The sequence below is a fragment of the Lissotriton vulgaris genome, chromosome 6 (assembly GCF_964263255.1).
Source record: "Lissotriton vulgaris chromosome 6, aLisVul1.2, whole genome shotgun sequence".
NCBI classification, from domain to species: Eukaryota; Metazoa; Chordata; class Amphibia; order Caudata; family Salamandridae; genus Lissotriton; species Lissotriton vulgaris.
Window position 1 is genome coordinate 1,892,694,423 of NC_141694.1, and position 20,115 is coordinate 1,892,714,537.

Consider the following 20,115-nt stretch of genomic DNA (forward strand, 5'->3'; position numbering starts at 1 on the left):
ATCTCTTCTCACAGCCAGGAGTATTGTACTGTGCACAGCGCCAATGCTCGCTTGTATCCTCTTCTCACAGCCAGGAGTATTGTACTGTGCACAGCGCCAATGCTTCTTTGTATCTCTTCTCACAGCCAGGAGTATTGTACTGTGCACAGCGCCAATGCTTGTTTGTATCTCCTCTCACAGCCATGAGTATTGTACTGTGCACAGCGCCAATGCTCGCTTGTATCCTCTTCTCACAGCCAGGAGTATTGTTCTGTGCACAGCACCAATGCTTGTTTGTATCCCTTCTCACAGCCAGGAGTATTGCACTGTGCACAGCGCCAATGCTTGTTTGTATCTCTTCTCACAGCCAGGAGTATTGTACTGTGCACAGCGGCAATGCTTGTTTGTATCTCTTCTCACAGCAGCACCAATGCTTGTTTGTATCTCTTCTCACAGCCAGGAGTATTGTACTGTGCACAGTGCCAATGCTTGTTTGTATCCCTTCTCACAGCCAGGAGTCTTGTACTGTGCACAGCGCCAATGCTTGTTTGTATCCTCTTCTCACAGCCAGGAGTATTGTACTGTGCACAGCGCCAATGCTTGTTTGTATCTCTTCTACTGTCCCTGGCAGAGCTGCAGCTGTCAGAGGGTCAAGCTCTCTTATTCCTGGATTGTTTCGTAAATACAAAGCTTGTTGTCGGCCCCGCCCCTCATCCCTCCGTCCTTCAATCCCTCATCGGTTCGTGGGGTGATTGGAGGGGGGGTACTGGGGCTCTCCCTTGTGACCACCCCTCTGGATGATGCGCCTCTGACGTCACTGTGGAAGGGCAGGGGTGGGACCACAGCAGCCCTGGATGCCAGACACAGACAGGCGAGTTATTGTCATCCCTATGTGAGCGCGCCGTGTGATCTGCTGCAGGTGAGTAAGCTGCAGGTGTGGGAGGGATGCAGCCGGTGTAGTCATAGCCGCTGAGTGAAACGGTTTTGTTCCCGCCTTCTCTGTTTGCGATGTAATTGTGGCGTAAGGGCCTGAGCTGCCGACTCTGGGAGACGGTTCGAGTCTCGGCGTCCATTCCATCTCCTGTGATTCTGGGCACATCACTTGCCCTCCGTTGTGTAATGTAACTGCGGCCTGACGACGCACACGCGGCTGGAGAGAGTTTGCAGTTTTACAGGCGCCGCCGTGTGTCACACAATGACGCTTCCATCGCACCCGGTGAGAGGCTGATATCACACGGCGGCCGTGAGAGTGAGGTGAAAAGCACTCCCTGCCGAGACTCCGAGCTGCTGACGTCATTCAAGGCTGGGGAAAAACGGCAGGACACTGCACCGGCCTCGGTGGGCTTTTTCGTTTTTCCCCGAGAGGGCTTGGGGCAAAAGTGCCTCTTGGATACTTCTCTGCACGAGCGCCCCACCTCCCCCCCCTCCTCAGGCCCCGCCTCCTCCTCACACTGTGAGATTTTGGCTCAGGTTGGCAGCTCTGTAACTGGCGCTTTTTTATGTATTTATTTATTTTCTGCGTTTTTATATAGCGCGGGCTTTACCCGAAGGCGTCAGAGCGCTTCACAATAAAAACTGTAATGATAAACGAGGAACAATTACACGTCAGCATGTTACAACAGCAAACGTTACGTTCCAGGAGGCAAAAGTGACAATAGTGCATGTATCGAGAGCAAACAAAATACAAGAGGAAGCAAACGATACGGTCCAAGAGGAAAAAAGTGACGTGTGCATGTTAAAAAAGAGTACCAACCACAGGTAGAAGGATAATACTGAAATAAATGGCAGACTCTCAAACCACAAGAACACACTGGAAGGCACTTCCATAATCATGTAGAGCAGAATTTCCAATAATGGGAGGTCTTCCTTCAATCAATCAATCAATCAATCAATCACAGCATTTATATAGCGCACTACTCACCCAGAGGGTCTCAAGGCGCTAGGGGAGAGGGGGTCTGCTACTGCTCGAACAGCCAGGTCTTGAGTTGCTTCCTGAAGGCGAGGTGGAACCGGGTCAGGCAAAGGTGGGTCGGTAGGGAGTTCCATGTCTTGGCGGCGAGGTAGGAGAAGGACCGTCCCCCCTGTGGTGGCTCTTCGGATGCGGGGGACGGCGGCGAGGGCGTGGCCGGTCGATCGAAGCTGGCGTTTGGGAGCGTAGAAGTTGAGGCGGCTGTTGAGGTATCCTGGGCCTTGGTTGTTTAGGGCTTTGTGTGCGTGGGTGAGGAGTCGGAAGGTGATTCTCTTGTTGAGCGGGAGCCAGTGCAGGTCTCTCAGGTGTCCGGAGATGTGGCTGCGGCGGGGGATGTCCAGGATGAGTCGTGCTGAGGCGTTCTGGATCCGCTGGAGTCTCTTCTGGAGTTTGGCGGTGGTTCCGGCGTAGAGGGAGTTGCCGTAGTCAGACGGCTGGTGACGAGGGCCTCGGTGACCGCCTTCCTGGTCTCGGTGGGGATCCACCGAAAGATCTTACGTAGCATGCGCAGAATGTTGAAGCACGACGAGGAGACGGCGTTTACTTGTCTGGTCATGGAGAGGGAGGAGTCCAGGATGAAGCCCAGGTTGCGTGCGTGGTTTGTTGGTTTGGGTGCGCTGCCTAGGGCGGGGGGCCACCAGGAGTTGTCCCAGGCGGAGGGTGAGGATCCCAGGATAAGGACTTCCGTCTTGTCCGAGTTCAGGTTCAGGCGCCTTATCTTCATCCATTCGGCTACCTCTTTCATCCCTTCGTGAAGGTTGGCTCTGGCGGTGGCGGGGTCGTTGGTAAGGGAGAGGATCAGCTGGGTGTCGTCGGCGTAGGAGATGATGTTGAGGTTTTGCTGGCGTGCGATGTCTGCGAGGGGGCTCATGTAGACGTTGAAGAGGGTTGGGCTGAGTGAGGAGCCTTGAGGAACGCCGCAGATGACTTCGGTGGCTTCGGATCTGAACGGGGGCAGGCGGACTCTCTGTGTCCTTCCGGCGAGGAAGGAGATGATCCACTCCAGTGCCTTCTCCTGGACTCCGGCGTTGCTGAGGCGCTGTACTAGGGTACGGTGGCAGACAGTGTCGAAGGCCGCGGAGAGGTCTAGGAGGATGAGGGCCGCTGTTTCTCCGTTGTCGAGCAGAGCTCGGATGTCATCGGTGGCTGCGATCAGGGCGGTCTCAGTGCTGTGGTTGGCCCGGAAGCCGGAAAGTGAGGGGTCAAAGGATCCGTTCGTCTCGAGGAAGGCGGCCAGCTGCTTGTTGACGGTCTTCTCGATGACTTTAGCAGGAAACGGGAGCAGCGAGATGGGGCGGTAGTTCTTGAGGTCGGTGGGGTCCGCTGTTGGTTTCTTCAGTAGGGCGCTGAGCTCGGCGTGCTTCCAGCTCTCCGGGAAGGTAGCGGTGTCGAAGGAGGTGTTGATGATGTCCCGCAGGTGGGGTGCTATGGCAGCGTCGGCCTTGTTGAAGACGTGGTGAGGGCAGGGGTCGGTCGGCGATCCGGAGTGGATGGAGTTCATCGTGCGGACGGTGTCTTCGGTGCTGATGGGAGTCCAGGCGCGGATGGTGGTGGTGGGGGGCGGTGGTTCGGTCGTGACGTGCGTCGGTTGAGTGCTGAAGCTGTTATGTATGTCCACGATCTTGTTGTGGAAGTAGGAGGTGAGGGAGTTGCAGAGGTCTTGCGAAGAGGTGCGGGGGTATCTCTCAGATAATAGAGAGGGCGTGAATTACTTTAGTAGGTGTCTTTGAAGGAGGAGAGCTTTGAGGTCAGTTTTGAAGGCCTGGGAGGAGGTGGTGGACCGGACCTGGGCGGAAGTGAGTTCCAGATTCTCACGTTGCCTGAAAAGGATTGGGCCATCGATCTTTCCTTCTTGAAAGTGGGAGGTTCAAGCAATAGATTTTCCGCATTTCGTGATGGTCTAGAGCCTCCAGAGAGTTTCAGTTTATTCTTCGGGTAGCGAGGAGAGGAGGAGTGCAAGGCTTTGTGGGTGATACAGGCAGTCTTGTAGATAGCTCTAGCCTCGATGGGAAGCCAGCGAAGGGTGGATAACATGGGTGTGATGTGGTCACTTCTTTAGGCCCCACAGATGAAACGGGCTGCTGAGTGGAGGACAGATTTAAGAGGGGACAGATGGGATTTGGTGCAGGCTGGAGAGAACCAGCAATTGAACCAGGGTAGAAGCAAACTAATCCCCCAAAGAAGGCGCAGTTGGTATCGAGCAGGCTTTGCAATAGAATTTATGTGGGACAGTCGATTGAGTTTTGTGTCGAGTATGACACCAAGGGATTTTGCTCTGTCAACAATGATGAGTTTATTGTTAAGTAGATTCATCTGATCCATCCATGATTGAACCGGGGGAGGAGAGAGTGAGGAGGAGAGGAGGGGAATTCAGTTTTAGAGGGATTCAGAATCAGTTGATGAGTTGACATCCAGTTTTGAATGGAGTCGAGGGTAGAGCTTAGGATGGAGAGATCGTGAGTGGAGGCAACCTTGAGGTAGATTTGAGTGTCGTCTGCATAGAGATGATAGTGGATCCCAGATTTGCTTAGGAGATTTCCCAGTGGTTCCAAATAGAGGTTGAACAGAGTGGGTGCAAGTATAGAGCCTTGAGGAACACCTTGACCCACCGCCAAAGGAGATGAAAGACTGTCCGCTATTTTGATCATTTGGGATCTATCATAGAGGAAGGAAGCAAACCTTTTAAGCACAGTGCCCTCCATGCCCATTCTCTGTTGAAGAGTGTTGAGGAGGGTGTTGTGATTGACAGTGTCAAAGGCTGCAGAAAGGTCAAGGAGAATTAGAAGACAAGACTCCCCTGAATCGAGTATCCTCAGCACGTCATCGACCACTTGCAGCAGGGCTGTTTCAGTGCTGCAGTTTTGAATGAAGCAGGACTGAAAATTGTCACGAAGATCATTGTCCTTGATATGACGAGAGAGTTGTTTCGCTACACATCTTTCTATGATCTTCGCAAGAAAGGGTAGGTTAGGGATAGGGCGGAAGTTGTAGAGGTCGTTCGCATCAGCTGTGAGTTTTTTAAGCAGAGGGGTGACCTGCCCAGTTTTGAAGAAAACAGGAAGGGAGCCTTGACGGAGGGAGAGGTTAACCAGAGTGGTCCAATAGGACAGAGAATGGGTATAGAAGTCAATGGCAATGGCACTAGGGATGGGGTCAAGAGAATGGTTGGAGGGCTTTGTTTCGAGGATGCATTTCAGGAGGGCATCTTCGGAGATGGGGGTCAAAGTTCTGCCAAATGGCTAGGGATTTGCTCTCTTCCGGGGTAGTAGGATGGCTGACCTGATCCACAAGTGATTTCACTTTTTCGTCCAAGTTGGAGGTTGGGGGAGAGCCGTTTGGATTGTTGATGGGATCTAATAGTTTTTGGGTCTAATTTTGGCTGAGTCGAGGAGGGTTCTGAAGTGCGACGCTTTTCCAATGAAGATGTGCTTGTGGTACTCGGATCTTGCTGAACGAAGCGGGCCAAGTTATCGGTGGAGGGTGCTTGTCTGCATTGTGTCCCCAGGAGTCTTAAGTACCTCCTTTCTTCATAGAGGGATTTGTTAAACCAAGGTGCAAAGGTAGTGGGCCTTTTTCGATTTTTTTTGCTCTGGAGAGGAGCAACGTTATTAATTTCGACTGCAAGGACTGTGAGGCATTGGGAGGTGAGTTCATTAACATCTAGGTTCGGGTCTAGCCTTGGAAGTAATAGCAAAGCTGATTCACAGAGGGTACCGAGGTCAATATTTTTAATGTCGCGCAACCAGGAGGTAGCCTTCTTAGGCTGGCCGAGAGTTATAGAGTGTGACAGGTGAAGAGAGAATGAGATGATGAGCTGGTCAGACCAGTTTACATGAATAGGGGTAGCGATAGTAAGCATGCCTGTTTACGAAATAACAAGGTCCAGGATTGAGCCCGTCGAGTGTGCTGTTTCTGTGCAGTGCTGGATAAGATCGTTTGCAGAGAGGAAGGTGGCCAGCAAATTTGCAGAAGAGTCTTGAGATGAGCCCCAGTAGAGATTGAAGTCACCCACGAAGATCTGATTGTCACTTTGCGAGTATTGGTCGCTAATGAAGTCAGTGAGTTCCTCCATAAACGAAGGCCCGCTACAACGCGGGCGGTAAATGGCATAGAATCTTAGGGGTGGGCGGTGGTGCAGTTGAAGTTCAAGGGTTAGGCATTCAAAAGTGCGGAAGGAGCTGTTAGGAAAAGCCTAAAGTTGAAGGGAATTTCCAAAGATGACTCCTACACCTCCCCCAACTTTGTTAATTCTTTCATTTTCTAAATAAAGAATAGCCTGTGGGTACTAGGAGATCAAACCTAGAGTGAGCGGTATCGTTGAACCAGGTCTCTGTGAGGAAGAGCATGTCAATATTGTGAAGTATGATGGTGTCGGAGATTTCAAGTTTGTGTTTTATTGCAGATTTGTAGTTGTGGAGCAGACAGCCCAGCTCATTTGGGCTATGAGGGGTGATAGGGATGTTGTACTTATACGAAGGTGCTCTGGAGGGTTTATGTGGATGAGTGGTTCTGACAGAGGAGATGGTCGGAATAGTGTAGATAGTAGGGTTACTTGGAGATGAAAGTGGAAGAAGGGTGGCGTTCGAGGGCTTGTGTGAGTTTGCGATATTTGCAGACGACAGGTTATGCTTGGCTATTATGGGGTGTGGTGGCGAGGTGCAACTCGTGGGAAGGTGATAGTTTTCCAAAGGAATTATGGAAAAGTGGAAATCTTAGAGCTTAAAAGTGAAATGGTAGCTTCAAGTTGGGAGAATAAGGTGATAAGAGAGCCTAGCTTATTTTCCAGAGAGAATAGAGAATAGGGCAGATTGCTGCATGTTGGGTGGCTTGATGGAAACAGGTGGGGGTGTAATTGGCGGTGGAAGGCAGGGGACGGGAGGGGAGTTAGGGTATAGGGTTCAGAGGTGGGGAAAGGTGGTGGTTGAGAGCGGGCATTGGTGCATCAGAGGTGAAAGGAGAGTTGTCTTTGTTGGTGTTGCCAGAAGGATAGGAATTAAGGACATAGTTAGAGGGAGGTAGGTGAGGAGAGAGGCAGAGGGGGAGGGGAGGAATGTTTAGAGACATATGAATGAAGGAGGGTTGGGAGGAAGCGAGGGGAGTGGGTTGGAGAGGTCCTGTAAGTTGGGTGAGGTGGCAGTGAGGGAACGGGCAACTGGCGAAGTGAGGGGGGTTGGGAGATGGGGAAGTTGAAGAAAGGAAGTGGTTCTGCTAGGCCCGAGGGACGGAAAGGGAAAGGGTTACCAAGGGAGGAAAGGGGGTAGCACAGTATAAGGGGAGGGAGAGAGATGCAATGGTTTTGTGGAGAAATCGGGGGACATAGCGAGGGGAGGAGGGTGAAAAGAAGAGGAGGGTATAAGGGGGATGTAAGGAAAGTTAAAAAGGGGGGAAGGTAGGAGGAGAGGTGGACTAAAAAGGAGGGTAGCATTAGGGATAGGGGGAGGAGATGAGATTGGATGGTGCAGATTGGCCAAGGAGCGGATTAGCTAGAGGTCCGGCTGTAGTGATGAAGGGGGGGCATACTGTGAGGGGGGAAGAATGGGAGAGGAGGGCACAGGGGAGGGGGAGGGAAGAGGGTCGACCTGTGCCTCCTGAGGGTGCAGCCTATTGGAGTGTAGGGGGTCAGGTGCGGAGAAAGGGAGTAATGGGGGGAGCTAGATGAAGAGTCGAGGGACAACCCAGTCGCAGGGGAGGGGGGTAGGGAAGGGAGAAGGGGGTCGAAAAGAGAGAGACAGGTCTCTTTGGCTTGGATTATGACTGTACCGTTGTTAGAGTGAGATGGCGAGGGAGCCGTTGTAATACGCAGAGGGGGACATTTTTAGCTGTTTCCCATGAGGGATAGAGGAGGAGGAGGTGACGTTAAGGGAGTTGTGTAAGCTGGTGGACCAAGAGGGGGTGTCATGAGTGAAGAAAATTAAATCATTTTTGAGCCTCCCATGACACCCATTGTAAAATTGATCGACAAAAAGGGAATCGGGGAAACATTGCATGGTGTTGTGCTTGACACGTTTTGCTGCAGCTTTAGTCGGGTTAGGAGGATAAATGATTTTGCAGCAATTATTTCCAGACTGAACTCGAGTGGTGGCCATGATGGGAGAATGAGGAGGAGGAGGGTGGTGGGGATAAGAGAGGGGTGTTACCAGGAAGGCTTGGTGAGGAGAAGTATAAGGACAAAAAGGGGGCACATATTCCAGACGTCGGGTGAAGATATCTGAGCTAAAGTGCATCCCGGGAAATGAGGCGATTAGGAACAGGTTTTTACTTCAGAGCAGGAGAAGGTGGGGGCCAGATTCCAGACGTCGGGTGAAGATATCTGAGCTAAAGTGCATCCCGGGAAATGAGGCGATTAGGAACAGGTTGTTACTTCAGAGCAGGAGAAGGTGGGGGCACATATTCCAGACGTCGGGTGAAGATATCTGAACTAAAGTGCATCCCGGGAAATGAGGCGATTAGGGACAGGTTGTTACTTCCGAGCAGGAGAAGGTGGGGGCACATATTCCAGTCGTTGAGAGAGCTTTACTGCTTGGGAGTCTCTATGATTCCGTTAGTATTTTGATGGGCCCTTTACCTAGGTAATCACATAACATACATGGTGCCACCTGGCACTAGATCATATTTTCCAGGAAATTGCTTACACAAGACAGGGCCAACTGGACCACTGTCAGAACCATCACAGAGCGAACTCAGTAAAAGTGAAACATCATAAACGTACAACCAGTAACCACTGGTAAACACTGTAGTTAGCATCAGCCTAGATAAAACGAATTACAAACAGGGGATTTTATCTTTTTCCACGTCCACTCCCCCGTTCACAGAGGATCTCAGGCAGGGGACAGTGAAAGTGGGCTGTATTGGTATAAATGTAATGGCTGTTCTGCCCTCCCTTCCCTCTCTCCCCTCTGCCTTCCTACAGCTTCCTCTTTCTCCCCACCTCTCTCCTTTCTGCCTCCCTCTCTCCTCTCTCCCCTCTGCCTGCCCCCTCTCTCCTTCTCTCTCTCCTCTGCCCCCTCTCTCTCCTCTGCCCCCTCACTCCCCTCTGCCTCCTCACTCCCCTCTGCCTCCCTCTCTACCTGCCTCTCTCCCCTCTCCCTGTCTCTCTCCCCTCTCCCTGTCTCTCTCCCCTCTCTGTGTCTCTCTCCCCTCTCCCTGTCTCTCTCCCCTCTCCGTGTCTCTCTCCCCTCTCCGTGTCTCTCTCCCCTCTCTATGCCTCCCTCCCCTCTCCCCGTCTCTCTCCCCTCTCCCTGCCTCTTCCCCTCTCCCTGCCTCTTCCCCTCTCCCTGCCTCTCTCTCCTCTCCCTGCTTGCCTCTCTCTCCTCTCCCTGCTTGCCTCTCTCTCCTCTCCCTGCTTGCCTCTCTCCCCTCTCCCCGCTTGCCTCTCTCCCATCTCCCTGCCTCTCTCCCCTCTCACTGCCTCTCTCCCCGCATCTCTCCTCTCTCCCTTCCTCGCTCCCCGCTGCCTGGCTCTCTCCCCACTCCCCGCCTATCTCCCCTCTCCCCCACACCTCTCCCTGCCTCTCTCCCCTCTCCCCCACACCTCTCCCTGCCTCTCTCCCCTCTCTCTGCTTCTCCCCCTCTCCCTGCCTCTCTCCCCTCTCCCTGCCTCTCTCTCCTCTCCCTGCCTCTCTCTCCTCTCCCTGCCTCTCTCCCCTCGCCCTGCTCTCTCCTCTCCCCCCGCTCTCTCCTCTCCCCCCGCTCTCTCCTCCCTCCCTGCCTCTCTCCCCTCTCCTTGCCTCTCTCCCCTCTCCTTGCCTCTCTCCCCTCTCCTTGCCTCTCTCCCCGCCTCTCTCCCCTCTCCCCACCTCTTCCCCTCTGACTGCCTCGCTCCTCTCTGTCCCCTTCTCGCACAGTTCTCTGTTTCTCCCGTTCCCTCCACCTCTCACCCCTTTTGTATGTTCCATATTTATCTTTGCTATAATGATTGCACCCTCTCATGCTCAGGCCCTCAGCCCTAGACCCCAGCAGGACAGTCTCAGCCTTTTATCCTTGTGAAGTGGATATTAGTAGCTGCCATAATGGATGTGATGTTATCCTACAGTGGATTTGATGTAATGCGATGTTTGGTTGTTTAACTCCTTTTTAGGTCTCGCCTTTTCAGCGCTTTAGCGCCGCTTAGAAAAAATACCTTTTGTAATCGATTGGCTTTTCGCCCTAAAAACGTGCATGCATTGCATTGCTTTCAATGGCAATGCATGCACGTTTGGCGATTCCCTTGCTTTGACACCATATGTTTGTAATTAACTTCAAACTCATGGTGCCCCCTGGCTCGCTCCCACAAGGGAAACGCTTTGTGTGCTCTTTCGCCGCACTCCCCTCAACCCTCCCACTTTTAGCGTGAGGCGAGCTTCCATTTTAGTGCAGATGTGGAGTCTTATTGTCCACTCATAACCATGTGATTCTGGGCTATTCACTTCCTCTCCACAGGCCTAATGCCTAAAAATGATGTACATGGAAAGAGCTCCAGTGCCTACGGAGTTTGTGCTATATCTAAAAAAAAGCCCCACAGTTAACATCTTCAATGTTCTTTGATGGTATAAGGGTGGCCTATGGTTTTAACGCTGCTCTCTCTCCGTTACCGTGCCAGAGGGATCGTGTGCTGCGGGGAGCTGTCTGCTCTGCCTGAGCTGTCAATGAGTCGCTACTCAAGGGGGAGGTGGGTACCTCAGAGGGGGCAGTCTGGGAACTGCACACAGGGCCAGGTTGGTCTCGAAGAGGCAGTTTGGGGGTGGCATATAGGCTGCTCCCTCCCCCTCTCGGCCTCTCCACCCTGAGATACCAGTTACAGTGCATCCGGCTACCATTTTCACTCCCGGACCCTCCCGCGCCTCTTCACCCATCCCCACTGAGGTCCTGGGCCCTGACGACAGGAAGCGGCTCCCGCAGCCGTTTCTGGGCACAGAGGACAAAGCCTTAAACCAGATAACATGGGAGGCTATTGGTGGTGGGCGCACGGGGTTGAATGAAGTTACAGGGCAGATCATGTGTGCTTTGTAAGCAGGTGGAAACTGACTGTAGCCTTCCGGAAGCACACAATGTTGACAACATCTGAATCGGGCCCTGAGAATAACATTGGAAAACCGTACTTCAAAACCGACGTGTTTCGACCACTTCCACATCACTCAGAATCACCACAGCATCGCTCAGCACCACTACAGCATCACTCAGCACCACCACAGCACCACTCAGCGCCACCACAGCATCACTCAGCACCACCACAGCATCACTCAGCGCCACCACAGGATCACTCAGTGCCACCACAGCATCACTCAGCGTCACCACAGCATCACTCGGCGCCACCACAGAATCACTCGGCGCCACCACAGAATCACTCGGCGCCACCACAGTATCACTCAGGGCCACCACTGCATCACTCGGCGCCACCACTGCATCACTCGGCGCCACCACTGCATCACTCGGCGCCCCCACTGCATCACTCGGCGCCACCACTGCATCACTCGGCGCCACCACAGCATCACTCAGGGCCACCACTGCATCACTCAGGGCCACCACAGCATCACTCAGCGCAACCACAGCATCCCTCAGCGCCACCACAGCATCCCTCAACGCCACCACAGCATCCCTCAGCGCCACCACAGCATCCCTCAGCGCCATCACAGCATCACTCAGAGCCACCACGGCATCACTCAGGGCCACCACGGCATCACTCAGGGCCACCACGGCATCACTCAGGGCCACCACGGCATCACTCAGGGCCACCACGGCATCACTCAGGGCCACCACGGCATCACTCAGGGCCACCACAGCATCACTCAGGGCCATCACAGCATCACTCAGGGCACCATAGCGTCACTCAGCGCCACCACAGCGCCACCACAGCATCACTCGGCGCCACCACAGCATCACTCAGCAACACCACAGCATCACTCAGCGCTACCACAGCATCACTTAGCACCACCACTGCATCATTCAACGCCACATCAATATCACTCAGCACTACAACAGCATCACTCAGCACCACATCAGTATCACTCAGCATCGCCTTGGCACTAGTACACCACCACATCATCAACACTCAGCAAGATCTGAGTATCATTCAGCATCACCTCAGCATCGTGTCCACACCAGTCACCACCCCTACCACCTCAGCATCACTCAGCACCACCTCAGCCCACTCTCAGAATCTGGCATCCATTGATTCTCCCCTAGTGTCTGGCCGCTGCTAGTCTAATCATACAGGGACTAGTTCCCAACCTTCACCCTCCGATTGTTTATGCCCCCGTCAAAAAAAGAAGAGATAATGGGTAACCCAATTTACCCTTGTAGGTTTGGGTAATGAACAATTGAAGGTAGAGAGAAGCTACAAGGGGTTTCGTTTGTATAATACTTCAAGTTAATTAAAATGCACTAGTCAGAAGGGTTAGTTTGTAGCAAATCTGACCCAAATGTATCCCTAGGATAACAACACAGTTATTAACATCAGTACAGTATTCAAGAAACCAAATAATGGTCAGGAAAAAGGAGAAAGCACACTGAAAAATTATATTTGAAAAGGTATTGTATTGAATGGATCACAAAAATAAATTAGCGGGAATATCATCAACAAATCAATGTAGGCAAAGTGGGTTATAGATGGATGTACAGATAACTTAACAAATCAATACATAGCAGTTCATCAACTCCTTTGTTTTGTTAGAGTTTTGCCAAGACCATTCATGAACAAAAAATACATCTTTTGAAAAATAAATTTCGTTGGAGATGATGATGTTGTCGACGTTTCGGTCTTTTGGTGCAGAGGTCTATAAGACCATCATCAGGACTAATGTATTTGCAAAGGTTGCCCCTTAAACAAAAGGCCAGAGATAGTCAGGCCAAATGGAAACTGAAGCACGTAAGTCACCTCGATGTTTTCTTTCTAGAACAAGACTTTGTGTTCCAAGTAACGCTGTAGGTGGTCGATATTTCTCAATTATCACACCACTTCTTGACAAAATGAATTATTTAGGGTTTCACACGTAACAGTGGTCTAAAGGTTCAATTCGACGGCATAGGTACACAGCGGGATCAAGAGCCCCTACGACAACTGAGTAACCCTGTCCATTACAAGAAGTTATCTTGTGACCCTACATCTAGAATTCGTAAACAGATCCTTTTACTGACTACCATGGGACATGAGGGACAATGGTTAAGTAAAAAAGAATTTGAATACTTAAATAAAAATGATTACAACATTCCAGCGGTTTATACGCGACTTAAAATACACAAAAATAGTCAACAACCGCCGGGAAGACCTATTGTGGCTGGGTGCCAGTCGGTGTCACAACCACTGGCAGAATACGTTGAATATTTTTTAAAACCATTTGTGTGCCAAACCAAGTTATTTACTCAAGACAGTAGAGATGTCATTACCAAACTTGAAGGAGTACATTTTGATCCATCAATTAATATTCTGGCTACGATGGCCATCGAAATTCTCTATACGAGCATACCCGAAAGTGAAGCTATACAGGTAGTCTTTGACGTATTAGAGACTCTCACACGTCCTCATCAAGTCCCCACATGGATCATTACTGAGTGTGCCAAAATTGCCCTTGAAGAGAATTTTTTCCTTTTTAATAGTGATTTGCATGTGCAACTCAAAGGCGTGGCAATGGGGGCAATTTTTGCTCCCAACATAGCTAATCTTTTTGTGGCTGCGTTTGAGGAAAGAGTGATCTATAATGATAACCACTTCCTTCCAAATCTATGCAAGTATCTACATTACATCGATGATGTATGCATAGTATGGGAAGGAGATCAGGACAAATTGGAAGAATTCCATTCATGGTTAAATCACAGTGACGCCAATCTACAGTTCACATTAGAAAGCAGTCCAAATGTCATTAGTTTCTTGGACTTGCAGATCACGCATGATAAAGGGGTTCTTGCTATGAGCCTTTACACCGAGCCGACGGCTAGAAATACGCTATTAAAATACAATAGCCATCACCCCTGAAATCTGCGTGACAATCTCCCTTTTGTCAGTTTCTCCGTATCCGGCGGCACTGTACCAAAAGGGAGGATTATTTCAGAGAGGCTAAAATACTCCAGGCTAAACTGGTTATGAGATCCTACCCATACAGATTAGTCAAACACGCTATGAAGCGTGCATGGTTCTATGACCGTCAGGCTCTACTATGCAAATCAAAACCTGAAACTACGAATGATGGCAGGACACAACCCATCACATGTGTCATGACTTATGGTACGGAGTCAACGCAAATTAGTAAAATCATCAGACGCAATTGGCACCTGATCAGAAAGGTAGAGCCACAATTAGCGATTCCTCGTTTTGCATTTAAGAGGGGGAGAAATTTGCGTGATCATCTTGTAAAAGCTTATGTTGAGCCTAGGGCTAGTACCATCACCAACCTTTGGGGCCTGACACCTATCATAGGATATTTTCCCTGTGGTGGGTGTGCGGCGTGTGCAACCACTGAGGTAACAAAGACTTGCTGTTTAAATGGGAGACAAATAACATTAAAGCACCATTCTAATTGTCTGACTAAAAATGTGGTCTACTGTATACAGTGTCCTTGCGCTTTGAATTATATTGGTAAAACAACTCAAGAAATTAAAAAGCGCATCCTACAACATCAATCATGCATCCGCTGCAATTTGAATACGGCTCCTTTGGTTGAACATTACAACAATATGTCACACATGCCATCTGAAATGAAGTGGTTTGTCCTTGAAGTTGTAAAAGGTACAAGGAGAAGACAGAATGTAGACAAGCTGCTCACGCAGAAGGAAAACAAATAGATCTGGTTATGCAACACGGTTGAAAATGGATTCAATGCTCTTATTGAATGGCATACATTAGCCATTCTAGGATAATTATGTCATTCAGTATAGACCTCTTGTTGCTGTCCCCTTTTGAACTATATATTTTGACCTATATATTTCATCCCCTCTCGAGAGAGCGATACGTTGTTTATGTGGTTAGAAAATCACTCGGCTGAGTGTTTTTTCATATTGCATGATTGGTTGCTAAATTGTTCGTACGTGTAATTTGTTTAAATGTGGATGGGAAGTTCAGCAGTCTTGAGCTGCGTTTATGGACACACGGCTGTGTGTACTATTTTGAGTGTTTGGATATGTTTCATGTTGCTTTGTTGGTTATTAAGTTGGCACTGATTTGAGTGAGTCTTTTCACTATATAAGGGGTGTCATTGTATATACATTTTGTACGAGCATTATGTGGTCCGATATTCAAGATACATTACAGTATGGCCGCCATTCATTTGCGCATTTTTATGCTATTGTTTTGCTGTTTTTTCGTTACTTTTTTCGTTAAAATGAGGGGCTCATGTTTTGTACATGTTTAGTCCGATTTATTATTACAGGTTTTTACATGGAACGCTTTTTTACATAAATGCTTTTGTTATCGGGGATAGCGTATACGTTTGGATATTGTTTGGATCCACTTCAAGATGGCCGCCAGGTTAGCTGGCTTGTGACGTCATTTTTTTACGGCGTCTTAACTATGGTGCTAGCGTCTTTCCGGTGATTCCTGAACATTCTGTCGGGCGTTCCGAAACTGAGTACTGCCGGTTTCCCTGCCGCTTAAGTAAGAATTTCTATGTTTAATAGATGTTTCCTTTCTTTATTCATCATTTATTTGTCTGAAGACTAATGCCAGTATGTAATACTCTATACCTCCGGGTTGTATGGTGGCTTACCGTGACGTAAGTTACTTTTGAGTATTTTACACTTGGTGTTATATCTACTTAGTTGTTGGTCGAATGTGACGCACACCTTGGTAATTAGGTTTCTGTTGGTATTTTATTTTATAGATGACCAATCTGGCTTGTTTTGAACGTGAGTAATGTCTTTGTTGTCCACTTGTTAATATTGGGTATTTACCAACCTATTACAACATGCTTAATGCATTGTTTCATTCCTCACTAGATTATGACTGGGTCTGATTCGTGAGACATGTGAGTAATCAGAACCTGTCCGGCTACATTTTATATCCCTATGGGACATTGATGTAGTTTTTGAATTATGGTTTTGCAAGATCACTTATTGGTTTGAATTTCGCACGGTAGTGGTGATGTGGTGATTGGTGTATCTACTATACGGTAGCTTATCTGGCTGCATGACGCTGGTGGTTTTTCTTCAGGTTGTGAGCGGACTACATAATTCTCCTTGTACCTTAGGGTATTATTTATGTTTGTGTTATTGTGTTTATATTAGATATTCCTGTGCAACTGTTTTGTCCTAAGGATCGGTTAGACCAATGAGGACCGAAACGTCGACGCACGACGCCTTTTTTGCATAAATCATCAAATTTATTGGAATATAATCTGCCAACTATATTGTGTTAATTCACTCAAATGTGGTCGAATCAAAGGTCCACATTGTATGCGAAAGGTGTTTTCTATACTACCACTGTATCTATTGTGACTATTCTGGTAGTATTCTTGTTGCCAGACTTTTACCTTTGAGAAAAGCTACCTATATACTGAAAATTAAAGAATGTATACATTTTTGATACAATTATAGTATTTTTTATTGAATCCCTAGGGTTACATAAAATTAAGTGTTCATGTTTATGACACAAAAAACAGGGAATTAGTACTTGAATGGTTCCTTCCTGGACATTTTGCTTCTACTGTTTATGATACCCAGTCCCGGGGGGATTATTGGGTGGCTCTGTTCTATTACTGCTTTTAATTTCCACAACATATTTCTTGTTGCTGCTTGACTGACCGGATGTTGGTTTATTAGCCGGAATTCCAAGCGGACTTGTGCTTGAGATGTAAACTGCGGAATCCGAAAGATTTGTTTAAATGGCCTGATTGTTGAAGATTCAGGAAGTTGGCATCTTGCCTTTTAAATAGTTGAGAGCCATAAGTAAGGGTTGGGAGGAACTTGGCAGCAATGACTTTTAGAAGATGGGAATTTGGTGGACACTTTAATTGAAATTTTAACATGTTTAATGCAAATCGTAATCTATTTGCTTGAGCCTTTCTGGTGATTAAATGTTCTTTAAGTGTGAACCTTGAATCGACCACTACTCCCAGGTATTTATAGGAGACACTCTGCTCTATTCCGTTCCCTGCTTCATACCACTTATATTTTATTCTGTTGGGCACTGTGTTTGCTGAGAAACACATATCCTTGGTTTTGTTATAGTTAAGAGACAAACCAAGCTTCTTAGAATATTCCACCAGCTTTGTGATCAAGTGTTGTAGGCCCACTGGCGTCTGGATGCATAAAATGATGTTGTCTGCATACTGAAAACTTCTTATTTTGCAGTGAGCAATCTTCGGGGGTCACTTTGGACTTCTGATAGCCTCTTGTCTAGGACTGCGGTGAAGATGTTACAAAGACTAGGAGTCAGCATGCGTTCTTGCTTTAAACGATATGCGTTGGAATCATTTCTGTAGTTCTTTTCCCGTTACCTAGTTTTATCTGAACCAAGGTCAATGTATACAAATTGACGATGCCCGTAGTTACAGTGGTGGAAAGCCCCATTTTGCCATCTTTTGCCACGGAAGTTCTCTGGGTACCATGTTGAACTCTACTTTTAGGTCAACAAAGCAGATATACAATTTGGTCGATTTTTGCTTTGCTTTTTCGACGAGGAGGTTCAAGGCCAGACGGTTCCACATCGTACTTCTACTGGGTTTAAAGCCTGTCTGTGTAACTGGGCTGATCTTACTAGAAGTGACCCATTCTTCCAGAGCTATCAGGAGATTTGATGCATATATTTTAGCTTCTACATCAATTAAGGCGATCAATCTATAATTCGCTGGATCCGATCTGGCACCCGATATAAATATCGGATGTAAAACGCTACCTCTCCATGACACTGGTATGCTGTTTGTTTGAAAATCATGGTTGAATAATGGGGTGAGAAATTCTGCCCAAATCGATTTATCTTGTTTAAAAATACCATTTGGTAAGCCATTTGGGCCTGGGGCTCCGCTAGATCTGACTTTTTTTGTGACCATTTTGACCTGGTTTATTCAAATCCAATTTCCTTCTAGCGCATTAGCTGGGTGATCTTTTTTTGGCTGATGCAGTGCATTGTGATCTGTATTCGTAGCTATATTTTTGGTGTTTTCATCCATATTATTTTTGGCTAGATGGGCTGTCCAGTCTGCCTCTAGAATGTTTGTGTTATGTTGACGGAAAGATCCATTTGCTATGTTATTTATTTCCATCCAGAAATTTTTGTTGTTATTTGATTTACTTGTTTCCAATAATTTTAACCAAATTTCAGTTTGTTGTGATTTCTTTAAAATCCAAACTTCTTTTTTTATATTTCTGCCTCAACTGATGGATTTGTTGCTTTGCCACTTCGCTCGTTATTAGGGCGTTTCCACATAGTTTTCTCATTTCCCGATTGATTGCACTTTTTTTCACCGTTAAGGAGCTGAAAGTCTTGTAGATTATGCTCCTTAATAATCTCATTTGTCTGGGAAGGTAAACAGCCAAGAGTAGCTTACGATGCCCTCACTCTACCCATGTCCGCTGGCGGGATGGGTGCTCCTGACTTTAGGCTTTATGCCCTGTGCGCCCAGGCAAGTTTTCTGCATTTTTGGATTCACCCCCCTTATCAGCCTCACGTCGCCATTGAGAAGGACATGGCTTCTCCTTGGCCACTGTCAACAGCTTTGTTTGCGCCCGCGGTACGCCCTCGGGCCGAGGTTGACATAGTCGCTATGCTCCGATGAGCCTGGTCTGGCCTGCTTCGGGTGTCTGACATCTCCCAGCTCTCAGCAATCACCCGGATTTTCCTTCACTTCAGGCCTCCAGCATGACCAGGAGGGCGGAGCGCCTGGACCTGACGAAGGTGGAAGACCTCTATCCAGAGAACACCTTCTATAAGCTCCCTGACGCCTCGGGCCGCAGGACATGCTCCCGTTTTACCAGCTTCGCACCACGTGCCGGAAGCTGCATCCCACTTTTCTCAACCCCCACCTAACATGCCGGCTCTGGATCTTATCTATACCCCCCTCGTCCCCGCACAAATTAGTCACTAAATTATACGCCCTCACCCTTGTGTCCGCCCCCTTCTCCTCTCATCGTGCTCGGGAGGCATGGGGTGCTGATCTCGGCATCGTCATCTCGCCAACCAACTGGCTCTATTGCTGTAATCAGACGAAGAAGATATCCCCAAATTACCGGCTTCATTTGATTTATTTTAAATACTTGTATAGGGTTTACCGCACCTCGGTGCAGCTCTATAGGCTCGGGCTCGCTCCTGGGGATGGTTGTGTGCGCAGTGCAGCTCCTGTGGCGGATTTCGCTCATCTTTCTTGGCTCTGTCCCAGGGTCTCGGAGTTCTGGCGGGCGGTGTGTTCGGCCATTTCTGACATCACCGGCGCCACAGTGCGTCCGGATCCACCTCTGTGCCTACTTGGTTTTTTCAAGTGCTGTCCTGCCCGGGTGCCTCTTCTGTGATGGAAATTTGGAGTTCAGCATCACAATCATATTTTCTGAAGTTACCCCTGGCTGTTTCAAGTTTTGTTCTTGTGTGGTCGCAGGTACTTTTTTAAAGTAATTCATTAATTCACAGCTGATTTTGTCATTCCACGCTAGCATTTTTAGATTGTACGGACTGGGGACTTCCCACAAATCATTGCTTTCAGCCGCTTTTGAGATATGCATATGAAAGTCAATTGACTGCGGGCTGTGATCATTCTCTAGTCTATGAATTATTTGATAACTAGAGACCATTTGTAATAGCTCGATGTCCACTATTGTGTAGTCTATGACAGAGTGTGCCTGCTTAGATATTCTGGTTGGTATCGCTGGTTGATCATCCAGAAGACAACTGTTTAAAATTATCATCCCTATGTCGGCTAATTTTGAAGAGCAAAGTTTGCCATGGCGATCTTTTTTGCGATAATTTGTAATTACTGGGGGAATCCTTTTCCCTTTAAATTTAATTTGTTGTTTCTCTTGTTCTTGGTCCACTTGAAGTAAGAACATATTAAATTCGCCTGACAGCACAATACCTGCCTGTGGAAAAGTGGATTGCAATGATTTGAGCAGCACTTTAAGGGTCATGATTTTCTCCTGTTTTGCCTTTGATGCTGGGTGAATATATATGTTGCATATAATTTAAAACTTTTCCTTATCGTTATGTGGCAAACCATTAAGAGAGTCTTGTGATGGTAACATTTTTATACATTGAATCCAAGTTTGTCCTAACTCGA

At 48.3% G+C, this 20,115-nt stretch overlaps 1 protein-coding gene across 1 annotated transcript in view; it reads left to right on the forward strand.

Moving 5' to 3' along the window:
- Window positions 1-812: 812 nt before the first annotated feature.
- LOC147709799 (uncharacterized) overlaps window positions 813-20,115 on the forward strand; it is a 37,560-nt gene continuing 18,257 nt past the window's right edge. Inside the window, exon 1 of the mRNA XM_086928238.1 lies at window positions 813-898. The gene's annotated coding sequence lies outside the window, so the exon portion shown is untranslated. The remainder of the gene's footprint in view (window positions 899-20,115) is intronic.